Source organism: Corapipo altera, unplaced genomic scaffold (assembly GCF_003945725.1).
Source record: "Corapipo altera isolate COAL_440 unplaced genomic scaffold, ASM394572v1 49, whole genome shotgun sequence".
In the NCBI taxonomy this organism is placed as follows: Eukaryota; Metazoa; Chordata; class Aves; order Passeriformes; family Pipridae; genus Corapipo; species Corapipo altera.
The window spans coordinates 17,059,769-17,083,949 of record NW_020884879.1 but is presented as its reverse complement, the minus strand read 5'-3'; the positions used below and the strand labels follow the sequence as shown (position 1 = coordinate 17,083,949).

The window sequence follows — 24,181 nt, the reverse complement described above, 5'->3', positions numbered from 1 at the left end:
GGCAATGAAATTTGCATGCGGGGTTGATGTACCTGAGAAAAGTGTTCGGTTGGTGGTTTGTCCATTAATTTGCTACAGAGTTTTCAGTTCTTTGACTCCTACTTGTGTTCCAGTATATTAACAGAAAAGCATGAGTATAATGAAGCCACTCAAATGGATAGCAGGCATTGTATGATAGGTATAGAGAGTAGGAGACTAACTCATTAAATTTGTGCTGTAGGACCTTGTTTGGCTGATAAGAGTGCCCTATAGGTCCCAGATTTTATTTAAAGGAGTACATGAACTGAAGCATTAGTTGAGGATAAAGTTAATTTAAGTTAATTTGGTTTTCATGGTACTTAAGCAACTAATTTTTCTTACCTGCCTCTGAAATCCTCTCAGATAACAACTGCAAAATGTTAGTGTGGAAACTAATACTAAAGTGTAGCTGTATTTAAGCCAGTATTTCTATGTAGTTGGTCAACTTTTATAGGAGCAAGGCTTTCAGGATTTTTGGTATTGCTCTTCAGGCATCTCCCGTAGTAGGCATTTACAGAAACAGCTCATAATCTGATGGCTAAGGGCACTAGAAAATGTGGCACTGTCCACTATGAGTTTTGGAGCATTTATGAGGTAATTTGAGTTAAAAATGTAGCAGATAGGAGTTTAGTCCCTAAACAATAATGCAGATCCTTTGTCAACATTCTGTGATAAAGTTCAGGTTCTTGGAAACATGCCGTTACTTGCTGTCCATAACTGCCAGCTGCTGACACATTCTGAAATAAAATTTCTGTGAACTCTTCTCCTCTTTCAAAATGACCAACATCTTCCTGTTAGTTCCTCAGAACTGAAGCCAGAAGCTTTACCTAATAGCTATTGGAGAAGCAACAGGAGACTGAAATGTTAGCAACTCACAAATTTTGCAGGCGTGCTAAGGTTTATATGCTTTACAGTTAATTGATAGTCTTTTCTTTGCTGGTGTCCAGCTCATACAGCCTGTTTGACTATCACCAAGTGTAAAGTCATACATCTGGAAACAGAATGGGAGCCCATCCCAAGGATCAGTGTTTTGAGAGAAAGTTAGCAGACGTGATGGATAGTCAGCTGAACACAAGCTCCCACTTGGCCAAATGCAATTCTTGGATGCATTAAAAAGGGAATATCAAATGGTATGGGGGAGGCAATACTACTTTTGTTCCAGTAGTGCTTACACTAGTGCCAAATGCAGTATCCAGTTCTTGTGCCAAAAATCAAGCACATGCCTTATAATACTTGGAGAGCTTACTTTAAAGGCAGACGTGGTTACGAAATGAGTATCTACCTATAATTACCGCCATGAAGAAAAGTAGTTTGATAATACAGAATTCTTTGATCTAACAAAGCTATAATAGGATGAAATGTCTTGAAATTGGAGCTAGATAAATTTTGGGATTTAAGCAAACAATTTTAATGGAACCTAATTAGATACTGGAACACTTAACCAGCGGTGTGCCAGATTCTTTGTCAGTGGTCATTTTTAAATAGAGGTGTGGAGTTTTTTCTTCCTGTAAAGTATATGCTAGACTTCTGAGAGATTTGTTGAGGGCAGTCCTGGAAGCCTCTCTTAGCAGAGTTACTAAATGCAGGCTCTTCAGGTCCTTGAAGGATACAAGTTAGAGCTGTGGTTTAAGGTGTCTGGCCACCCTGAGTGACATTCAGAATGGTTGTGGTGAGTCTTATGTGCTTCACAAGGGAATTTGGAGTACCACAGTGCACAAAATGGTGAGTCACCTAAACCTTAGCATAAACAGGGCTCAGGAGAAAGATGTTAGGATTTCATGTACCTTTTATGGGCTTTGCTGCTTCTGCCTGTTTGGAATCCAGATCTTGCAGCTCTCTCCTGAGGACTGGGATCCACGTATTGTTTTAAGAATTAAGCAACTGTCCATGCTGAGTCCCCAGCAAGCAAAATGGTGTTCCTGCTTCATACAATGGGTTTGCTTACACTTGGGTAACCAAACCATGGGTTTGTTCAAAGCATTTGTCCCATCTCCCAGTTTCCAGAAGACTCTCCTTTCCACAGAACTATTAGTGAGAAAATCTTGGTATGTTGCTAGTTACTGAAACTGTACCAACGCCTAAGGTAAGGAGAAGATCCTGGTTTTAGCTTGGATTGGGAAACTGCAGAGCAGAGATATGAATCTGAAAGCGGTCAAGCTTAGAAGGGAACAAAATTTTAGTCTCACAAATCCCCGGCAATATGTTCTGCTTAACTAATTTTGTAAGGTCTAAATTGTAGTGAGAATTTCTTTGTCTTCATGGATCTTGGTGATTGTGTCAATTCTCTTTTGTGACATTCCCATTCTTGCCAGAATTGTTTTTTTCTGAGAGCATTTGTACTACACTGGCTTACTCTGGGCATCTTAGATCCCCAAACATGCAGGTTTAGGTGCAAGCTAAGCTCTTACATGTGGTGGTTTTTCATGAATGAAAAGTCTAAAAAATTAAGTACTGAACTCATGTATTGGAAGTGTTGAGAAAGAACCGAGATGTTCAGAAACAATTTTCTACACAAAGTTTCCATAGTTTTTCAGTCTCTCTGTAGATGATCACACCAGCCATTTCTAGCCTATTCTGTGGAAACGAAGTAGGTTGTGACCTTGGACATATGGCCAATAAGAAAAATTTCAAAGTCTGGAGCTGTAACCAATTTTCCCTGATTTGTTTTTCTAAAGACAAAAAAAAATCTGCTTTTGCAGTTTTTGCAGTCCAAATACTGCTAAGTATTTCTTCATATAAACTACTAATTGCTCCAAATATCTTTCATTATGAAATAAGTAGATACTTGGAGGAAAACTGAGAAATAAGGGCATGTGCAATCGTAGGGCAATGAGGTGTATGTGGGGAAGAAGCCACATGCAATGTTAAATCTGGGGTAGAGGAGGAAAAGGGAGCAGAGGGAGATGTAAGCAGCAGTGTAACTCTTCACCTGCTTAGCACTGTTTTGGCAGTACAGAGGGGCTGTAAATCCAGTTTAACTAGCCAGCATGCCACATGCTTTACATGCTTCCCATCCTGAGTTGCTCTGGCAGTCAGAGGTGTGTAGTACAACTTAACTAGTCTTCGGAGTATGCCTGGAGTAATGAGTGTGTGAATGTGCACTGCCCGGGCCCTGCAGTGGTATTGTGAAGCTCTACCCATGGCACATTTCCATTCTTACTGCATTTTGTTAGGAGCTGTGCAAGGATTATCTGAATGGCATATCTGATGGCAGCTGTTACCCACAATATTATGCTCTTTTTTTTTTATTGCACTATAAAATCCAGCTGAAGTTTTCAAGTCCTGATCACTCTGAATATCTCATGAATAGAATAACACAGTAGTACCTCATAATTTCAGCATAATGCGTGTTTAAATTTTTGATACCAATACTTTATATCACATACCGTTATAACAAGGCCTCCAAGATAAAAATAAATAAGATATAGTGATCCAAGACAAATAGAAAAATGGGATTGAAGGAAGGCTCTAAGCATCCCTAGTTTTAATTTGAAAGACAGAAAAATTTTTAAACTTCTTTTGCCGGGTTTTAGTTAACACAACTGAACTGTAAAAGAACATGTTTAACTAGTAATGCTGGCACTATTTTTGTGTCAATCCTAATTTTGTAATTTTAAGTACTTTTTTTAATCTGAAATGCTTTTTAAAAATTTTGATATTCCTTCCTACTACAGAAATATAGTAGACGAGGCTTCTCTTTATACAAATGGTCTCCTAATATACACACACACACTTTGTGGGAGAAGCCATCAGAATTGAAAGTGCATAATCGCAGAATCGTAGAATAGTATCCTCAGTTGGAAGGGATTCACAAGGATCATCAAGTCCATCTCCTGGCCCTGCACAGGACAACCCCAAGAATAACGCCATGTACCTGAGAGTGTTGTCAAAGCACTTCTTGAACTCTGCCAGGCTTCGTGCTGTGACCACTTCTCTGGGGTACCTGTTCCGGTGCCCAGCCACCCTCTGGGTGAGGAACCTTTTCCTAATAGCCAACCTAAGCCTCCCCTGACACACATTCACTCTATTCCCTCAGGTCACCAGAGGGAAGAGATAAGTACCTGAAAATAAATAATGGGAGACAGTTCAGTTGGCTTTAGTTAGGCACACCAAGTGTTAATTATGTGTTCAGAAACAAGTAAACTAGTTATATAGTAGTGTCTAGCTCAATAACGTTCTTATTCTAGCAGATTAAAGGAGACGGGATATAAATGTTGCATTTATTTAAAACCTGAAGTGCTGCAGGTGGAGGGGGTTTAGCTCTGACTTGAGCATAGTGTTAGCTGGGAGATGATGTTACTTTTGTTATTATTCTAGTTTAGTTTTAATTATTGCTTTGTCCATTTAGAGCCTGGTGGTTCTTTGAAGTTCTGCATGATCTTTGCTATTTTCTTTCTTGTGACTATCTCTGAAACTGTGGTTCCCATTTAAGTGTTTTGAGGGCATGAAACTTAGTTGGCAAAAGTCCCAGGGAAAAGGATGCAACACTCCTTTAATCCTTTTATTTGCTTTTACTTACTGTATAAAGCTAAAAATTGTCTGGCTAAATGTAGAATGACTCCAGAGAATATGTATTTTGCACAGTGCTTCCAAATTAGTTTCCTTCCAACACCTCATGGAGAAGAACTGAGTGAACAGCCCTGTAGACTCTCTGTCCCAACATCTGGCTTTCTGCTATCATGGTGTTCATTTCTGCTTGTTCTGTTAGACTGAAGTCCCTGGCTTTCCCAAATGAAGAGTGAATATTTCTAACTACTGTTCTACTGCTTCCATTTCTAAAGCCTTTCTGTGACAGCGTTCTTAGCAGACTTTGAAGTACTTCACCACTCACATCAGTATTACCCTTTTCTTTCTGCTGGGAGAACAGACCTACCTGGCAGACTGGTAGTTGAGCCAAGGCTCAGCTCACAGGAGCAGGAGAGGAATCTGCAGCTTGGGAAGAAGCCTCTGAGCAGTGTCAGGGAGCCAGTAGCTGTGGCTGGGAATGGGATTTGTTCTCACTGGTGTACTGTGACAAGGAAGACTCTGCGGCCAGATGTCTATGATCACAAACAAGGTAAGAGGTATCTTTACAAACAGGATTGGGACTCACCACCCAAAATCCTGTCCTGAATCATTCTTGAACATGAATCCATGATTCAGGTTTTCAGAGGTACCTGGAAAGGTAGCAATAGTCTGTGCTCTTTGTAGCAGATTAGTCTAGCACATTTACCTGGAAAGAGGTTGTCTGTGTGTATTCAATAATTTTCTGTGACCGAGAGGGGTTCAAATTCACATATATAATTCTGCAGAAAAAATTACCTACACTTCTTAGAAACTGAGTTTTTCTGAGTAATGGCTATGCTTTTTTTTGAACTCAGCATTGCATATGGTCTGAATTATCCTGCTGACTCAAGTATCTCTTGGTCTATAGACATCAATCGTGGATGTTAAATAAATTTAGACTTGACATAAATACAGAGATTCTTTGCCCCACCAAAATATGCTTTACTCTGGATAGGCACAGTAGGAGAATTTTAGGAGACAATTTTGGCTGCTGTAGTCCTGCAGGACTGACCTTTCTAGGCACACTTTAAATACCAGCTTGGGCACCTATCTGCAAAGGGAACTCAGTCACTTTAAATACCAGTTTGGGTACCTATCTGCAGAGGGAACTGGGTCCAGAGCCAGTTCTGAGCCAGCAGTTTTCAGCTGGAGTGAGGGTTGTTCTGGAACAGCTGAGGGGCAATATTCTTGAACTATTCCCTCTTAGCTCTGCTCTATTTCATATATTCAAATAAGCAAGACCCGCTTTTAAACATCAGTCACAACTTGCTTTTTTTAAATTAAATTGGCTTCTTTTCCTACAATTTTTACCCCAGTTTCTGTGAAAATTTAAGCTGTGAAAAAACAGGAAATGAAAATGATATGACAACTTAATTTCTATCCCTTCCCTTAACATGCTTCTTTCCACAAACCCCGCTGATTCTCCACTATACAAGTAATCTAGATTAATGATTGGTTGTGTTTGAGTAGCAAGCCAAGACCTGAGATAAATTTGCAGAGTTTTTGTTCTGGATGCTGTAGTAGCACTTTCTGAAAGACTGTTGTTTTACTGAAGAAACTATAACTAAAAAATGGAGCTTGTAAATCAAGTAATGGCACATACATGTGATCTTTGAAATATAGTCTTAGTGAATCATGTTACATTAAAAACATTGATGTGTAGTTAGATTTAAATCCACTTTTTGCTAAATGCCTAGATTATTTCTGATTTTCTTCATTCCCTTGTTGCTTTATTTTTTTCTTTCACAAAACGTGTGTGCTTGAGCAAAAGGGGCTATTTCTGCCTCAATTATACTTTCCAGAATGCAAATTTTGTTTCTTGTGTTTAGTTTCTTTCCATGTTTTCATTCTGAGTCTTCCTGAACCAAGATTTTGCAATAGGAATAAAATTCTCTTAACTTTTGCTCAGAAGCTGAACTTTTGAAATGAATATAATTGTTTCAATTATAAGCTGTCACTTCTGAAAAAAATAATAAATATATTCATTTTTTCTTCCTATTTTTTTAATATGATGTGTTTTAACAGTATGGATAAAGGTGTGTGTGTAACAGTTGTCCTACATGGGAAATGGCCAGAAATCTGTTGGAAAAGTCTGTGTATCTCTGAAGAAAAGCAGGTCTTTTCTCCAGCTGGGAATCAGGATCCCTCCACAGATTATTTTTTCCAAGGACTCCTGTTACTTAGCCATCTGCAATGTCCCCTCTTGAAGTGCTGAACTTAAACCTTTTTATTCATAGTACAGAAGCACTATGAGTATCTTTGGGGTCTTTAAGACCTCCAGGACCTTATTGAGATGCAGAAGTTAATGGTGCAGAGAGTTCTATCAGACAGGAGGCTCCTTCTGCAGTAACATGTTGTGGAAATGTTCCTCCTGGTAACACCCTTGTAAAAAGCTACACATGGCTGAAGGCAATTGCTCTAGTGTGTTGAAACCATTTTATTTCAAGCAATTGTGAGACTGAGATCCAACAATACTACTATTTTTTACATGAAATTTCATTAAAATTGCATTCAGAGCAGGCTTTGGTTGAGACTAGAAAATAGCCCCCAGTTCAAAAGCTGCCCATTATCCATCTGGAGCAAGTGAAGTACAGTTCCTGTAATGTATTTATGTTTTTGGATGCTGAGACATACATGTGAAGTAGGATGTATCAGAGTACATGTCAATCTATAACCTCTGACAGTTATGGTCACTTTCTGAAAGTTCACTTAGACAAAACCAGGCCCTTTTAAACATGCATGTTTCATGGAGCCTGCTTCCTAGGAATGTCTGGGAAAGGCAGGGCAAGTGATTTAGTAGCAGTAATAATCCAAGAATTAAAAATAGTTGTAGGTACTCAACCCCATGTACCTTTTAGTTGCTTACACAAAGCCTGTAGGGACATGGCAGGTGACTGTACCACAGTCAGTTTGTAAATGAATCTCTAGATGGAGCCAAAAATGCATGAGTTTTGTAGACAATAAAATGAACTCAAGATTTTTTCTACTGAAGGCCTACAGCTATGAGAAACCATCTGATTCCATACCAGATCTTTATATCCACCTGGAAATTACTGAGGCTCCATAGTGGATTTTTTAGGGCTTAAAGCCTAAAAAATTGCACTGCTAGTAGTCTAAACAATTGCACATCAGGACATTTTACTACATATTAATGGCTAATGTAATGCTAGGATCCCTTATCTCACTGTCAATCTGCACCTGCACATCCATTACATGCACAAAATTAGTATGAAAATCTCATGGTGTGTCCTCCAATATTGGCCTGCTCATTAAAATTTTCTGAATTGACAGCATTGATAAGCGCTAGTCACATCTGTTCCCTTTTGGTGCTGTGTTTATGATGTGATATCTGGTTTGCCATTTACTAGCCCACTGATTTAGGAAAGCATTTACCAGCTTTGTTATATGTTCAGGCTTAAGAATCTCAACACTGTTGTTGCCTGAGGTACCTATTGATAGTTTAGGACAGACCAACGCTTAAAATCCCTCTTTTCCTTGAGAAAAGAAATTGCAGAGTACGAATATAACATTAAGGAAAAATAACCCCTGATTGGTTTTATATGTTATTCTTGATTATTTTCATAATGTATACCATAATGAACTGTTTAAAGAGACTATTTAAAGTTGTGTTTGCTTTCATTTTCCCCCTCACACAACTTCACAGAAATGTATGGTTTCACAGACTCATAATGGTAACTGATGTCCATGGAAAAGTAGGAAAGCATCTGTGTTAAAAGTGACCAAATTTAAACCAACTTTATGAGCTCTCAAAGTCCTTTTGTGCTCAGAACCTCCTCTATCCTGCTATCTCACTGGAGCTGAAGGTACCTGCACTAAGGGACTGCACTTTTCCAGCCAATCCTGTAACAAAACACAGCGAGTTTGTGCCACATTAGGTTAAGACTAAGAGAAAACTACAGCTCTCAAAAATACAGCTTTCTTCACTGTCTGTGAAAAACTGCTTAAGACTGCATGATCTTGGGATCATGAAACAATTGCAGCCTCACAGTTGCTTGCTTTCTTGGCAAAAAGATAAGATCCCAGTAGTTACTGTGCTCACAGGTGCTGCAGAATACTCAGTGAAACAAGCTGAGAACCATGAGCTTTGCCTTGCATGGAACCCTTCTGGCACTAATTCTTGCAGAGATCCAACTAAGTAATCTCAGTTGCTCAGTCAAAAGTCCCACACCACCTCGTTTTATTTCTGACTTCATTGCATGAGATAACTCCTCTTTTCAGACAGTGATACTCACGTGCCGAGTGACCTAGAAACTTTTTGCCCCAGTTAGTAGAGGATCCTTACTCCTGACGTGGGACTGATGGAAGAACTGCATGTCCATCTCTCAGCAGACTCAGCTTCGGGGCAGTAACTGCCTTTGCTCAATCTGTCGTTGATGAAAGGTGTCCGTTAGACACAAAATGTGAAAGCAATTATTGGCACTTTTTCAAGGTAATAAACCACGGGCTGTTCCAGTGATTTATTCCTATCATAGTGACCTGCAAAGAGAGAATGAGGTAGATCTGGTTAATGTATGCAGAGAGTGGCTTTGCCATTATTTGCTGTTGAATGTGGATAACAGCACTAGGTGATATGGCAGCTCTATTTCTACAGTGGTATTCCTCTATGATCTCTGGCAAAGCACCAAGAGCCAATTTAACATTCACAGTGAAATGTCAAATAGTAGAACTTTATCTCTAGCCTCAGAGAAGCAATGATATGTGATTTATGTGAACAGAAAAGTGTACTCTGTAGTGACAAGGAGCTAACTTTAAAGTAAATGAGAACTTGGATGACTAATATAGATGAATAATGAAATAAATAGTTTGAAAGGAAGCTCTTTAAGTCAATCATCTGCTCAAAGTACAGTAACTTCAAAGTTAGGTCAGGTTACTCAGAGCCTTGTCCCTTGAGTTTTTAAATTCTTCAGGGATGGAAATTATACAATATTTATCTATGATACCCAATTATTCTCATGTAATTAATTTTCCTTCTTGCACTATACGGCAGTTGCCTCTTTTCCCCTTTGCCATGCACTTCCATGATGATAAAGTCTGGATCCATTCTCTCTAAACTCTATTTAGGTATTTCAAGACTGAAATTAGAATCCCCTCTCTCTTCTCCTTTAGCTTTCTTTTCTACAGGCTAAACAAACGCGGTTCCTTCCAAAGTACGTGCACGGCAGGGGAGTTGGAACTAGATGATCATTAAGGTCCTTTCCAACCCAAACAATTCTGTGATTCTGTGATTCTGTGATTCTGTGATTCTGTGATTCTACATGCCATCTCCCTGAATACCTCAGTAAACCCTAGATTTCCTGTTTGTTAACATATTTACTGAGAAGCGCAAAACTGGGCACAGTACTCCAGATGTAGCTTCATCAGTGCCAGCTAAAGGGAAATAATCCCTTTCTTCTGTCTAGTTGCCATGCTCTAGCTAGCATTGGTCAATATATAGTTAGCCTTCACAATTGCAAGGGCTCATGTCTGCCAGGACTTACATCTTTTTTACTGAAGTCTAGATAGACAACATCCACAGTCTTTCCCTCACTCACTAAATGGATCACCTGGTCATAGAAAGAGATAAGGTTGGTCAAGCAAGACCTGCCTTTCATAAACCCATGCTGCCTGAGCCAGATCCTGTGGTTGTATTGTATGTGCTGCATGATGGCACTCAAGGTGATCTGCTCCATACTTTCCCTGGCAGTGAGCTGAGGCTGACAGACCTGTAGTTCCCCAGAGCCTCCTTCCAGCCCTTCTTGTAGATGCTTCACATTTGCTAACCTCCACTCAACTGGGACCTCCTTGGATACCCAGAACCACTCAAAAATGATGGAAAGTGGCTCAATGAACATTTTCACCAGCTTCCTCAGAATTCTTGGATGGATCCCTTCAAGCGCCATAGACTTGTGTGCATCTGTGCGATACAGCATGTTGCTGACCATCTTCCCTTGGATTATGGAGGCATCATTCTGCTCCCTGTCCCTCTCTTTCAGCCCAGCGGACTGATTACCCCAAGAACAACTGGTCTCACTATTCCTCCCTCCACATAGTGTGGGGCTTGGGCTCTTGTCTCTCTTTATGAAGGTTCTATCTTCTGTTCATCCTCTCTGATCTACTGTATGCTCAGCTCCTCTGTTGTTCCTTCAACTGGTTGCTCGACTGATGACTTAACCAGGGCCCACTTCCAGCAGGTGACACTACTATAGTCCCGGTAAGTATTTCCAGGAAGTGGCACCCAACACTCTTTGCAGACTGAGACCTGTATGGTTTCATCCTCCTTTCAAGTTCTGTCCAACGGTGAATCTCTCACAAATGCATCTCATAGCTTCAATTTCCCATAATAGGGAGACAGATCATGTGTGAAGTACATGACTATGGACAGTCACCTCACAAAAATAGCTTGATTACCTCCCCTTTTGAATTGTATTGGTCTTTATTGCATGACTACATGCAGTGGTTTGCTGTTGTGTATCAAAGGGACCTCGGATTTCTGCGGTGTGACCTCCTGCCCCTTTTACCCATGTCTTCTCTTTTCATCCCTATGGTCTGTTCATAGCCCTTGCCTCCAGCCATGAACAGAGCTTGTGTAGGCAAGGACACTTCTGTTTTCAAAATCCCTGTGTTTTGAAAGTATGAAAGATACAGGGATGCTGGAAGAGAAAAGAGGCCTCAGTTCACACTACCATGAAGAATTGATTTCCTCTGCTTTTAACAGCTGCAACTGTATGTTTCCTAATTTTCTGCGTACCTGCCCAGATATCTCAGGCTATGACTTGCAAAAGCCTTGAGAACTCACAGTAAGAGTAATCGGATCTGCATTTTTGCATATGAAGGGCTACTCATTGCAAGTGCCTTGAACAAACCAGATCCAGAATGTCTCAGATTAGGCAACCAAAATCAGCAGGTATTTTGAAATGTACCCTTTGTGTGTGGAACGCCACTCCTCTACCACAACGGTAAAATAAATTACTTTGTGAGCCACATGCACGCACTGTAGTGAGAAAAACTCCTAAGAGAATTCATAGCTCTGTCTTCAGAACAATATGTATTAAATCATTTTGAGGGCCACACACTGAGTATCAAAGGGAAAACAGTACTGGATTATTGTTCATTAAGTGAGCATCGTTCATCTGATACACCAAAGGAAACAAGAGTCCTGCTGAATAAAAAGCCTGTGACTATATAATGACATTACATCTTATTATAAGGAAGTGAGGGAAGAAGATGACTTCCACAATATAAACTCTAGTATTAGTAATTTATGGAGAGCTTATGCTAGACATAACATTACCACCACAGTTGTCACCAGGGAAGTGTTTGCCTTTTTGCTGAATGCAGACCAAGTCCAGAATGTCTTATGTCCCCTACTCAATATATAGCACAGCAACATCCTGCACTGTTGCTTTTTTAGAGTTACATCACCAATTGTTTAACATCCTTTCCTGCCCACCGCCATTTCCCCATTCATTTTTCCATCTGTCATGCATTAATGACCTTAATTTATCTGATGAAGATTATTACAGTGATGAAAGCATAACTATTGAAAGGAGGCAGTAACATCGTTAGGCTTGTCAGCTGGAGGAGATGCTGGTTTTCTGTGGACTAGCATTTGTGACTTTGTGTCTGTCAAACTTGGTTACTTTTATGAGGCTGAAATCCTGACCTTAATATTTTCTGCCTTCTTGCTGCCTATTTCTGAAAGGTTCATCATAGTCATTATCTTTCTCTAACTTGAGTGAATTTGAGTTGTCTCTCAAGGATGAAGGATGAGGAAAGGAGGTAATGATGACAGTTAGCAAGCTGTGACAGATCATACTGAAACATCTCAGCTACCAAAAAGCCAGCACCTCCTCCAATTGATGATCCTGCTTCTGACTCTTCACCTTCCACACCGTACTGTCCTTGTGTATTTAAATTGTACTTAAGTCCTTGTATTAGTTTTCATTCTATTACATTAATTCTTAAGGTAAAATTGCTTTGCTGTCTGCTGACTTGCTAATCACTGCGCTTTTTAGGAACACAAGCTCCACAGACAGAAGCATAACTGCTTTGTGACATTGGGGTGGATGAAAATAATGTTACACTAATATTTGTCACCAACCTCCTAAGTCTTCTGATACAAGAAAATAAGTTATCCTTTATCAGTTTTGGCAAAGTGGTCCAGTTCAGTTTAGTCCATCAGTGAAGGTGGCTTCAGCTAACGTACTTGACTGCCAAAGGGAGTAGGGAGCTCCCTTACATATACTTTTGCATGAACCTGCAGAGGTTGTGCCCTCCAGCTAGTGGGCAGGAATAACAAATTAAGGGCAGTACCACTAGAGCTGAAAGTGGACAACTTCTTTAGGATTAATAACAATGATCCATTGAAGTCAGCCTTTTCTACCAGTAGGAAGGAGAATAAACTACATCAGGAAAAGAAACCCAACTTACAGTGTGTGCTTTTTCTTAATGGATTCATAACAGTCCCAAGAATGAATTTACCTGCTTATGCCAGATATCCAGCTACTATAATGAGGGTTACAAAGACTCATGCATCCAGGTTTCCTTTAGCACTCGAGATCACAGTGCTGGCTCTCTGTCCTATGGGATAAAGGATTAATATAAATTGTAAATATTTCTTTCCAAAACAAAGGAATACATTATTTTGAGACACACAAGTACGAGAAGCCACTTCCCATCATCACATGTTCCTGGAGACTTCAGTATGTGAAATAATTTTTTTTCTCCTATCCATATTTACACAGGAGAAATGTAATTAGAGGTTGTGATAAAGGAGGCTGTAAGCAAGCAAAACAATACAGCAAAACATTAGCTTTAGTAATTCTTGCTGTATTTCTTGTTCCAAGAAAGAAGCAACTATTTTTTACTGATATTGCACCACAGGAAGAGTACAAGGGCAACAACAGGGATCTTGGGTTGATGTAATTGTTTTACATGACAATAGTTTTCTTGAGGTAGTCTCTCTAGGAGTCAGTCTATTGCAAGATCTCATCTATTACTGGTGAGAAAGAAAAGAGAACACCCACAGACAGTCTTTTCTGGGAAGTGGGCAAAATGATGGTCTGGTGTTCTTCCAGCAAATAAACTAACAGCAGCTAGATTTCAGTCTGCTGCAGAGATTTCTCACAGGCAGATTCTCCCTCAGTGGAATCAGGTTAACTCTTTTTGTTTGTTCAGCGGTTTTTTTTAAAAACTGCATTACTTTACACAGGAAATGCTCAGATTAACAAAATACTTCTAAAGATGGTAAATATTATATTTTTTTAGTGAGACATGCAAGGACCTAGAGTAATAAGGGCTCCATTACTCAAATTATGAAGAGAAAAACTTTGAAAACATGGTTTCTAAGACAGGTTATGGGTAGCATGTTATGGGTGCCTCTGCGTAACTCTTACATGGAGTGTAAGAGTTATGGTGTTATTTCTGGTTTAACATTGCTAGTTGGAAGTAGATGTTGTACAGAAATCCTGCTGAGTAGTAGCTCTGCACTGTAGATTAAGTACATAGACAAGTCAGATTGGTTTCTTTTATCAAGAGCTTATAAATTCAGACTTTACCTAGCTATTGTACATGAACAACACATATCAGTATAGTAGGAGGAAAAAAATGACCCTGATAGAAAACAGTTATGATGGAAGAAAGACAGGCAACAGTATAACAAGGTAGAGGTGTTTTATTTTGCTTCCTTCTTTTTTTTTTTTTTTTTTTTTTTAAGGGTGGGAAAGAATAAACTGTGAAGCAATGACAAAGAAACCTAATATGTTTTAAGGCTTATTCCTTACAGGATTCAAAAATATTTCAAGTAATGCTTGATACAAATGGAAGGCAAAAAATCCTTCAAAAAATAAAATTAAACCCTTCTTTTTCCAATTAAATAATTTTAATTTAAAGCAAAACAAACAGCTCTAATCTTTATTAGAACACCCCTATTAGGGACACACAAGCTGATGTCCTTCCCCACAGTCACAAAGACTAAACCAAAGCAGTTTGGGATGGTTTGTCATGAGATCATCATCTAAATACACTTTCCCTAAAGATTTTCCATCTTGAGTATTCCCTCACTCCCATTCTAAACTTAGGAGGGAAAAATTTGAAGTTTCTTTTTTTGACATCTTTTCCTACATTTCTTCCTTTCACATATGCTTCTCTCTCTTTAGCGACATAATTCACAAGTCTTAAACAGAGTTTTGAAGAACAATATATTGGTGTCTTTCTAAAGTACTTTCACTATCTTAGTTATCCATCCAAATCTAAATGCTGTTGCCACTTATTTATTTGGGAATTACTCAAACCAGAATGATTCAGCTCATGCAACTGGCACAGGTTCAGGAAAACTGATAGGCTGAACTTGATCAGATTTTTATCAGTTAAAATGTATTAAGCTTTTTAAAACATTTTAAAAATATCGCCTAGTAAAGGTCAGTGGAAAAGCCCATGTAATGACAAGAAAAAGTTATTTTTGGATATTAATGTATTGTCTATCAATTCTTGATTGTCCTTGTTTAGCGAAAACCAGAAGAGACATGCCACAGCACTTATGCATGAAGTTAGAGTTAGTGTTCTTTAAACAAAAGAGTCAGCATGAGAGCTCTGAGTGTTTTCTAAAACTAAAATACTTTTGGGGTCTTAAACATTTATTTTAAGGCTGAATCTAATTCTAGACTTCAGAGATGCAAGACTGTTTACCAAATAAGGCATCAGATTGCTTAGTTTCTTTGAGATAAGCCATTTTTTTCAATACTATTTAATGGTAATTCAATCAACCGAAACTTGACATATTCAGAACCAGCTGTTCAGAATTAGACTGAGCAATTTTCCATATTCCAGCAAGAAAAGTAGGAATTAAATTATGTTGTTTTGTTTTGGTTTTCTGTATTTTCTATTATGGTTACAGGATGTAATGTAACTTAAAAAGCCACCAGATTTTTTTATAATGCCAAACCACCCAATTGACAGCATTAAAAACACCATTTCATGAATCAGATTCAATCTATAAATTGAAACCAAACTCTACAAAGATCCAAGTAATTACAAGTAATTATGGAATAGGCCTTTATGATAATAAAACTAAATTGTCTGTGCTGAAATGACCAAGAAAAAGATCTTGGTCTTGGTAAAAGATCTTTACTTGTAGGACCATGGAAAAGCTTTCCACCCTATCTCAGCTAACAAGCTAAAGACATAAGTAGGTTCCTGAGTATTCAGGATTTTAAAGATAGTTTAGAGATAGTTATACAATAGTATTAGGATATTTGTATCCTAGAAATTCTAGGAAGGATTTCTAGAAAAAAGTTCTTTGTCATAGGGAAACAGCTGAAGGGCCCAGCCCAGGGCAGAACATTAAGAGCAACCAGCTGCATTCCCTGGTTCAGGGAGCTCTGCCACAGGCATCAGAACTGCTGGACTGATATTGTCAAACAAAGTGAAGACATGTGAGTACAGAAAACAATATAATGGCCTGAAGAGAGTGCAGAAAGATGGGAGGACTGACATCCTGGCTGATTGCTTTAATTCAGATTTAGCCTTAAGCACATAGGATGAGGAGTAGCATTCAGGGTAAATGATTTATGAACTCTGTTTGATAAAGATGGTCAGGTCAAATGCCACGAAAGTTTTTCAGAAAGGAGATTGTCCTCAATATCCGTAAGATGATCTGACTGTGGGTCAAATTTCTTAGAGGACTGCAGGATACTGCAATTGAACGACATGATAACTGAGAGGATGACTAGATAAACACCTGAAATTTGGAAAATCAAGAGAAAAATGATAAATAATTCAGCTTCAGGAAACAACAGTTCTAGCTCTCTAAATGAAACATATGAGAAGGAACAAACTTTTATTGCAGCAACAGAATGATATCATGGGCCATATGTTCAAATATTGATTACATATTTAAGAGTTTTCTGAACCTGCAAAGGTTCATTCTGCAAAGTTGTACATCCAAATCCTCCAAAAAAATAGTGGAAAACATTAAACAAAATATATTTGACTTGGACTGGAGCATAACCTAATGCAGCTATCTACACTTCAATTTGTGTTTTGAATTTTAGGTGACAGATAGAGTTAGTTAAATTCAATTAAATGCAAGAAAAAGTGAAGAATATGTCTTTCAGTTTTAAGCACAAGTTTTGAGCACCAGTTAAGCAACTCTATTCAAGTACTTGGATCCAGATAGACATATTCTTCAACTACAACTGTACAAGCTAACACAATTTTTGGTAAAGCCTCTGAAAACAGAGTCCTGACCAGATAAAGTCATGAGGAACTGCCACAGAACAAGTGGTTTTCTCATTTCATCTTAACTAGACAGAAAAATTAGTTGTTGAGGAAATACTGTAGGAAAACAGAGTAGAGTTCATTATACAACATATTGGCAAGACATCAAAACTAAAATGTCATGAAAACTTGAAGCAATCTAGGCAAGTAGAAAAAAAATTTTGTCAAAGACTGATACAAGTAAACTTCAACATGTTAGAGAATGATCATATCCACTTGGAAGATCTGGCCTCTTTGAAACAAAGACAGATGAAAGTACATGACAACCTTGAGATACATGAGGCAGTTGATAAAAAATTAAAACAATACAGAACAGATTTTTCAAATTATAAAGCCCAGGCCTGGTTAGCCAGTGAATTCCCTTTACTGGCAAAATGTCCTAAGGCTAGTTTTGAAAACCATCCATAAGTATTCCATTTAGCTGCATTGCAAGAGGAAAGAAAAATACATAAAAAGAAAAAACAAAACAAAACAAAAACCCCACAGGTTTACTAAGAGCTTAGTCATAAGGATACTCTCTCAGAGAAGGATAGAAGGTTTTTAGCCTAATTCCTGAATATGCTTCTTTGCAATAATGAGATATAAAGAAAGTACAGTAAATTATATAGCAGTTGCCAAGGTATCAGTATCACAGCATCGTTTATGTACAATCCGCTTATTTTATATCGTTTTATCTGTTTCATTCACTTCTGTCATCCACAGATGCTGACCTGAAATGGAATAAACATACTTTTTGACTTTACAATAGAGCAACTATTTAGCAAGCAAAATGTAACTTCTGTGCTGGACAAGACCTAATGATTTATTCATCACAATTTCTTCTTTTGATAGTAGTTGATGTCTAGTACCTCATGGAGAAGCAGAAGTTTATCTCCCCAACAATAAATTACCTAACTACAGACCTTTTTAGTCTGCACATTATCTATTCACTTTAAAAATTCAACCTGTGCCTAAATTTGGGATGTCTTTCAGATCTCCATTCTACAGATTAAGCATTTCACTTACTACTGTGTTCAAAACAATCTAGGCGTTTTGTAGAGTGATTCCTTCATTTTTTTGCTCCAAAGACTGACATCCACACAGTGAAACTTCACATATTTTTTTCCCCACAATTTGGCACTGCATGTTGAAGAAGGTACTAGCATTATCTTCCTAAATTTAGGGTGAAATCTTTGACAGATCTTAAAAGGTCTGAATGGTTTTCAAGGCAGTTATTGTATTTTGGCAAGTTTCAGAGTTGGTTTGCATATCCTGGCATTTTTCTGCAAATCGTGCAGAATCGTTTACTAATTGAAGGAGATAAAGAAGTTAGTCACTATAGAGAATATTTCTTATGAAGTTTTCAGATCAAAGATGCAACTCATTTTTTTGGCAATAGAGTGGTTATTTGACATTAGTGTGCAACACTTAAAGACTAATTTAGTTTCCAAGAAGCTATCCACAGACAGGGAATTTAACAAAGGTATTCGTTCACTGCTTTTCTAGCCATCTCATTTGAAATACCATCTTGAGCCACAAACAGCTACAGTCTAAAGGGTGCATCAATTGAGAAGTATATTTCAAATTAAAACTCAGTTTCTCCTGATTTTCATGCTGAATGGTGCTGCTACGTGTGATTAAGAAAATTCACAAGAGGTTTTGTTTGTTTGTTTTGTTTTAAATTGTCTGAACATTTGCAACTCTTGATTTGGAGAACTGGACTGTTGCCCTAACAATAGATTTGGATAACACTGGAAATTGTGAGGAAGATGGAGAGCAGGGACAGAGCATGCAACTACTAATCAGAAAGTATGAAGAAAGAAATTATCATTAGTAATTAGAAATGAGATGTTGGATGCCATTCGAAAACTACAGGTCAGGAATTGTCTTTCTGTGTGTTCAAAGAGTTTGGTAAGACATTCAAAGGCCTGGAAGCAAACCAGGGAATATCGGATTCCTAGCTGTGCACAATGTGAAGGATCACTCCACTAGTTTTCACTGATGAATTTAGAGGAACATTTGACATTCAAATAACTTTTAGACAATTGGTGGCTTTGGAAGGAGGCTAAGGACAGCACACACCTCGTGACAGACAGCATGCTGAGCTGGCAGATGCCAACACCAGACTTAAAAATGTTGGTTCCCTCTCATCAAGTCGGAACTTCATGTCACAAAAATTGCCTAGTTACTTTGTAGAAAATTAGGCATCTAGTTAGGGTCAATTCTTAATATTTAGCATAAAAATATTCACAAAAGCTAGATTTAGGCACAGAAAGTTGTTTACTCTAATTGATGAAAAGATAAACATATTTTTGCAATTTAGTTTCAATTTCTACAGACAATTCAAGGCAGAAGACCCTTGGTACCCCCTTAGTTCAATTTAATTTTTTTTTTTTGTGAATACTCTTTTCCTTTTGTGATGATTGAAGGTTTTTCTTCCCATTTGAGATTCTAAGAATTCTTCCAGCATTGCTGCAAGGTTTTTTTTATTGCATTTTGCAACCAGCTGTGATCTGTAAATCTATTAGAAAGAGTGTCAAATGTCTATTGTTTGGTCCTTGAGCAGCACAAATCTTACTTTTTTTCTTTGTTTCCAAATTCACTAATACTGTCATCTCCAGAGAAAGCTTCATAAATACAATCTGGCATATACAAATAAATTGAGTTGTGCTTGTTTCCATAGATATCTGGGGTATAAAAGGAGAAAACCAAAGAAACCTACCTAGCAATTCTTCTCAACATGTTCTTAAGAAACTCAAAGCAGAGACCATCTGCAGACTGCCATAAATAGATAGAAGGAACATACTTCAGAGGGTGCATTCTCTTACCATTTATACCATCAGTGACTTAGCCATAGCTGAGGTAGAGAAGCTCAAAGTTCCAAGTTTACTGCAAAATCACACATACTGGATTTTATATGGGAGAAACTATGCCACCCAGTGGAAGCTTAAAATCATAGAAGAAAAAGTGCTGAGGGAGAAAAGGGGAAAAAGATTTCCCTGATATTTCAAATTAAAAAAATGAAATCCATGATAAAATAATTTACCATCAAAAAATTAAGAAAAAGTATATGAGGAAACAACTCTGATACTCATAGCTGATTTTATTAACACCAGACAAAATCTTCATGTTAATTAGAACTTCCCAAAGACATCTAACCAGATCTCTGGTGGAAGTTCTATATGCCATGAGCAGACCTGTTGGAATATGGTGCAGCATCTATTACCTTGGAGTTTCTCTTCCAAGCAAAATAAGTTACAGAAAAGATGATATAGTGAAAGAGGCAGCCTGCCTAACTGATCATCTTAACAGAGCAACTCCCTGGAACCTTGAAATAAAGACAGAGGACAACCAAGTGCTTTGGAAAAAAGTATGAAAATGTGGTTAAAACAATCTCTACAGACAAAATAGAGTTAGGTTTGAAACCTCTGTATTTCATCTTGTCCTATCTCTATCGCCTTGCAGTCATTCATGATCACATTGAGTAAGCTTGTTTTGCCAAAGGATTTAAAAAAAACTCAACAGTTTCCATTTTGTTTGGAGATATTTTTCTTTCATTTATGCCTCACTGTATTGGGTATACCTGAGGTGATGTTAATTTGTTCCATAGCAGCCCTCACAATGCTGTTACTAGTACTGGTAGCTGGAAAGGTGTTGATAACACACCACTGTGTTGGCTGCTGCTGAGGACTGCTCCCACAGCATCAAGGCCATCTCTACAGCATTCCCCTCCCACCAGTCAGCAAAATCTTGGGAGAAGACACAACCAGTACAGTTGACTCAAACTGACTGAAGGGGTGTCCCATACCATGCCACGTGTGCTCAGTAAAAAATGTCAAGAGAAAGGAAGTGGGGTGAAGATGGAGTGGGCAGTGGGGGGGGCATTGTCATTAAAGACATTTGTCTTCTAGAGCAACTGCTATACATACTGAAGCATTTGTCCTGGGAAGTGGCTGAACATTACCCATTGATGGGAAGTGGAGAATAAATCATTTGTTTTCCTTTGCTTTGGTACACAGTCCTTACTGTTGCTTATTAAACTGCCTTTTTCTTGATCCGCAATTTTTTTTCCATCCTGTTTTCTTCCCCCTTATCCTGCTGAGAAGGCGAGTGATAGAGTGTCTTGGTGGGCACTTGGCAGCAGCCGAGGTCAACCCATCACAGCCACTACTAACCTATAAGGCATTTCTGTTGGTGCTACTTGTTACCCAAACAGTTAACAAAAGGTGCTAGTTGGAATAATACAACATACAAAAAGCACCATTTCAGGGTCTTCCTAATTTTTATTTTTTTCCTCATATTCAAAAATACATGTATTCCTCTAATCCTATCATACACCACTTGGTGTAGTGGGGTACTTATTAAAGTACCTCAGTGAGTAACCAATAATTTTGTATTTTATTACAAATACCTACACAATATTCCAAATGTTGAATACCTTATATGCAAAATGTGGAAAAATAAATGATTATATAGCTAGAAGGCACACTGAGTGCTAAATATCCTGTATTACAGTTGTCATAACTGGCATTTAGTTACTTTTGGTCACAATCACAAAACCCACTATCTATTTTGGCACAATTTTTAATACAGACTATAACTTTGATTATTGGTGTACACAATCTTATGAACAAAAAAGAAGAAAAAATCAATGATAATATGAAACCCCCACTTTAAAAAAGATATTTGCATTTATATATTTGAGTCTTCCACACATTAAATTGCATTCAAAGTGAATTTCACAGTATTGACTCTCTAATTTGTTTAAAGTCCCATAAAGATGTGTATGTTCATAGTATATTAAAAATATCCCTTGAATGAAAACATATAGAAACTATTAGAAAAAAGGAAGAAAGAGTGTGAAAAACCTTGCACCACAAATTGATGGTCATTGCAATACTTACAGAATTCTATTTTAAGTAAGGAGTTGATTAAAGTAAGAAAGACTATTGAAAACATTATATATCCTTTCTTATGAAGTTTGTGGTAGGAGTCTTCTGAAAGTGAGTACAATCTAGAAGTTTTGTGGATTTTTTTTTCTCGCACCTATACTTACATTAAAATAAAAAGTCCTAAAATGAATGTACTGTGTAATGGCATCATACTTAAACATAAAATACAAACAGAGATGCCTTCCTCTTTGGGTACAGCTACACTGCTTCCTCCAGTGCCCATGTCAAAGTAAGAACTTCTTGTTTTCTTTCCTGTCTAGGGAAGGGATTTCAGTCCTGTATTCCTGTGTCTCCCAGGCATGTACTGAATCCATAAGCTAGTCTCAAGTCTGGTGCCAAATAAATTACCATCATTTGAAAAACTTGCCTAGCATTTTTGACTTGTCATAAACATTGTATGTCCATGCCATAAGGGAGAAATAGTTCCTTCAGTTTTCTCAGTTGTGATAATCTTAATTTTCTTTATTTTTCTAGTGGAAAATAAAATATGTAGGATGAAGGATTTTGTATGATGGTTAGCATGGCTTCTTACCTATATAAAGTTGCAACTAATTCTCTAGTCAAATTCAAGGCTGGGAAATTACACTACAGCAAACTGCAGTGATTTCTGTATTGCTAAACAGAGTGTTAAAGCCAAACCAAAGATGAAAGGATTTTCTATAGTATGTTTTGTATTAGAAAACAATGCACCATCATGGCACTAACAAAAAAAAAAATTGTAGGAACTCATCTTCTCTCACAACTATTCTATTGTGTTTTACACAGATTCTTTTCTCACCTTACGCTTTCCAAAGTTTTTCCAATTCTTAGGATGCAGATATACAGAACAGCAAAAGAAAGTGTACTGGCACTCCTCTAACCTCAGTCAGCCTGTCTAGAGAATTAAACACAAGCTGTTTGTTATTTCTCTCCAGTAGCTGGTTCCCAGTTTCCTGCAGTGGCCTGATCACTAGTATTCCCTTCCTAAATAATAAAATTTTTATTCCCCCATATGCTGTATTACAAATTTCAAACCTCCAGTTTTCCATCTTTCCCTTCCACCATACATGCCTGCAGTCCTCCTAACACCCAGCTTCAAGGATTCTTTCTCCCCCATCCACAGATCTATCACAGACACATCTTCCCCACAGAGAGAAGGAGTCTTTCAGAAAAAGTGGTATGAGAGGACCAGGTTTTTATTTTGATTGCTATTGTGAAGAAAACATATGGCCATTCTCTTTTTCGCCATTATTTGCTTTCCACCGAAACCAGAATGGATGACTTGTACAGGCATACACTTGTCAGTTATTACAAAGAACAGCTTTGTAAACTGCTCTATTGTTTCAGTGGGTGGAAACCAAGACACTAAAGATGAAGTCAATATTAAATTACATAATGTGTAAAACAAGAATGCAAACAGAAGAGGTTTTTTGAAGACCATAAGAAAACCTGACATTTACCTCAGACCTGAAAGACACACAGGTGAGGAAATGTATACACGGATGGCAAGCCAGTGAGTCCTGTTTCAAAGCAGTGGGTAATAGTGAACTAAATCAGCCTTGAAAGCAAGCTAATGAATAGACAACTGAACAGTTTGCCAGTGAGTTATCTAAACCTTGAACACTCCTGGTAGAAGCAGTACAAAGGGTGAGAAGGGCTGAGCTCAACTGTTTGGATTTTGTTGGGTAAATATTATGAACACAACAGTGGCATCTTATTATTGTGAGCATGTAAATGAAGGAACTGAATCTCTTTGGATAGTGAAGTAGGTACAGATGGTACTGGAGAAATTATTTCGCTGCTACTTGGAACACGTGGGGCTGCACAAATATATCTGATCTGTTTTTAAAAAAGCTAGGAGTATTTCTGCCTAGTGACAGAAAGCACAACATATTAAAAAAGAAAACCTCTCTTTATAATAGGATCCAAACTAGTCAACAATCTAAGAAATGGTGAAAATCAGGAAAACTCCAATCTGCTTATTAGTGCATTAGATTTCAAGACAGAACTCATTTTTGGATGCATGTTAAGACTATGGGAAAGTGGTGTACAACAAGGCAAGTTACTCATGTCCTTCACATGAACCTAACTGACATTTTAATGAACTGAATTATGCTTTCATAAATAATTTAATGTAAAGTATAGTAAGGTTGAAATAAGAAAGGATCAAAGCTGGCTAAATATTTTCTGCTCTTCAACCCTCACAGCTGCTGTTTGTCCCCTCTTCTCCATGCTGTTTTGACAGAAGACTGTGCTGTGAATTGGGACAGGGAACTGGTCTGGAAGAAAATGAGAAAACACTCTGAAACTAAAAGGTGGAAATGTCCACAAACATAGGTGTTCTGTTCTTGTTAAAGCAGGAACTTTATTTTTTCACAGAAGTCACTAATTCGTCATGACTACCATTCATAGTTATGTATGGTTTTTTAAGA

At 37.9% G+C, this 24,181-nt stretch overlaps 1 long non-coding RNA gene across 1 annotated transcript; it reads left to right on the top strand.

Moving 5' to 3' along the window:
- Window positions 1–15,872: 15,872 nt before the first annotated feature.
- Window positions 15,873–23,800, top strand: LOC113945115. Its single transcript, XR_003526945.1, has 3 exons — window positions 15,873–15,995; window positions 23,097–23,231; window positions 23,672–23,800. It is a non-coding gene; the product is annotated as an uncharacterized LOC113945115 (long non-coding RNA).
- Window positions 23,801–24,181: the final 381 nt, after the last annotated feature.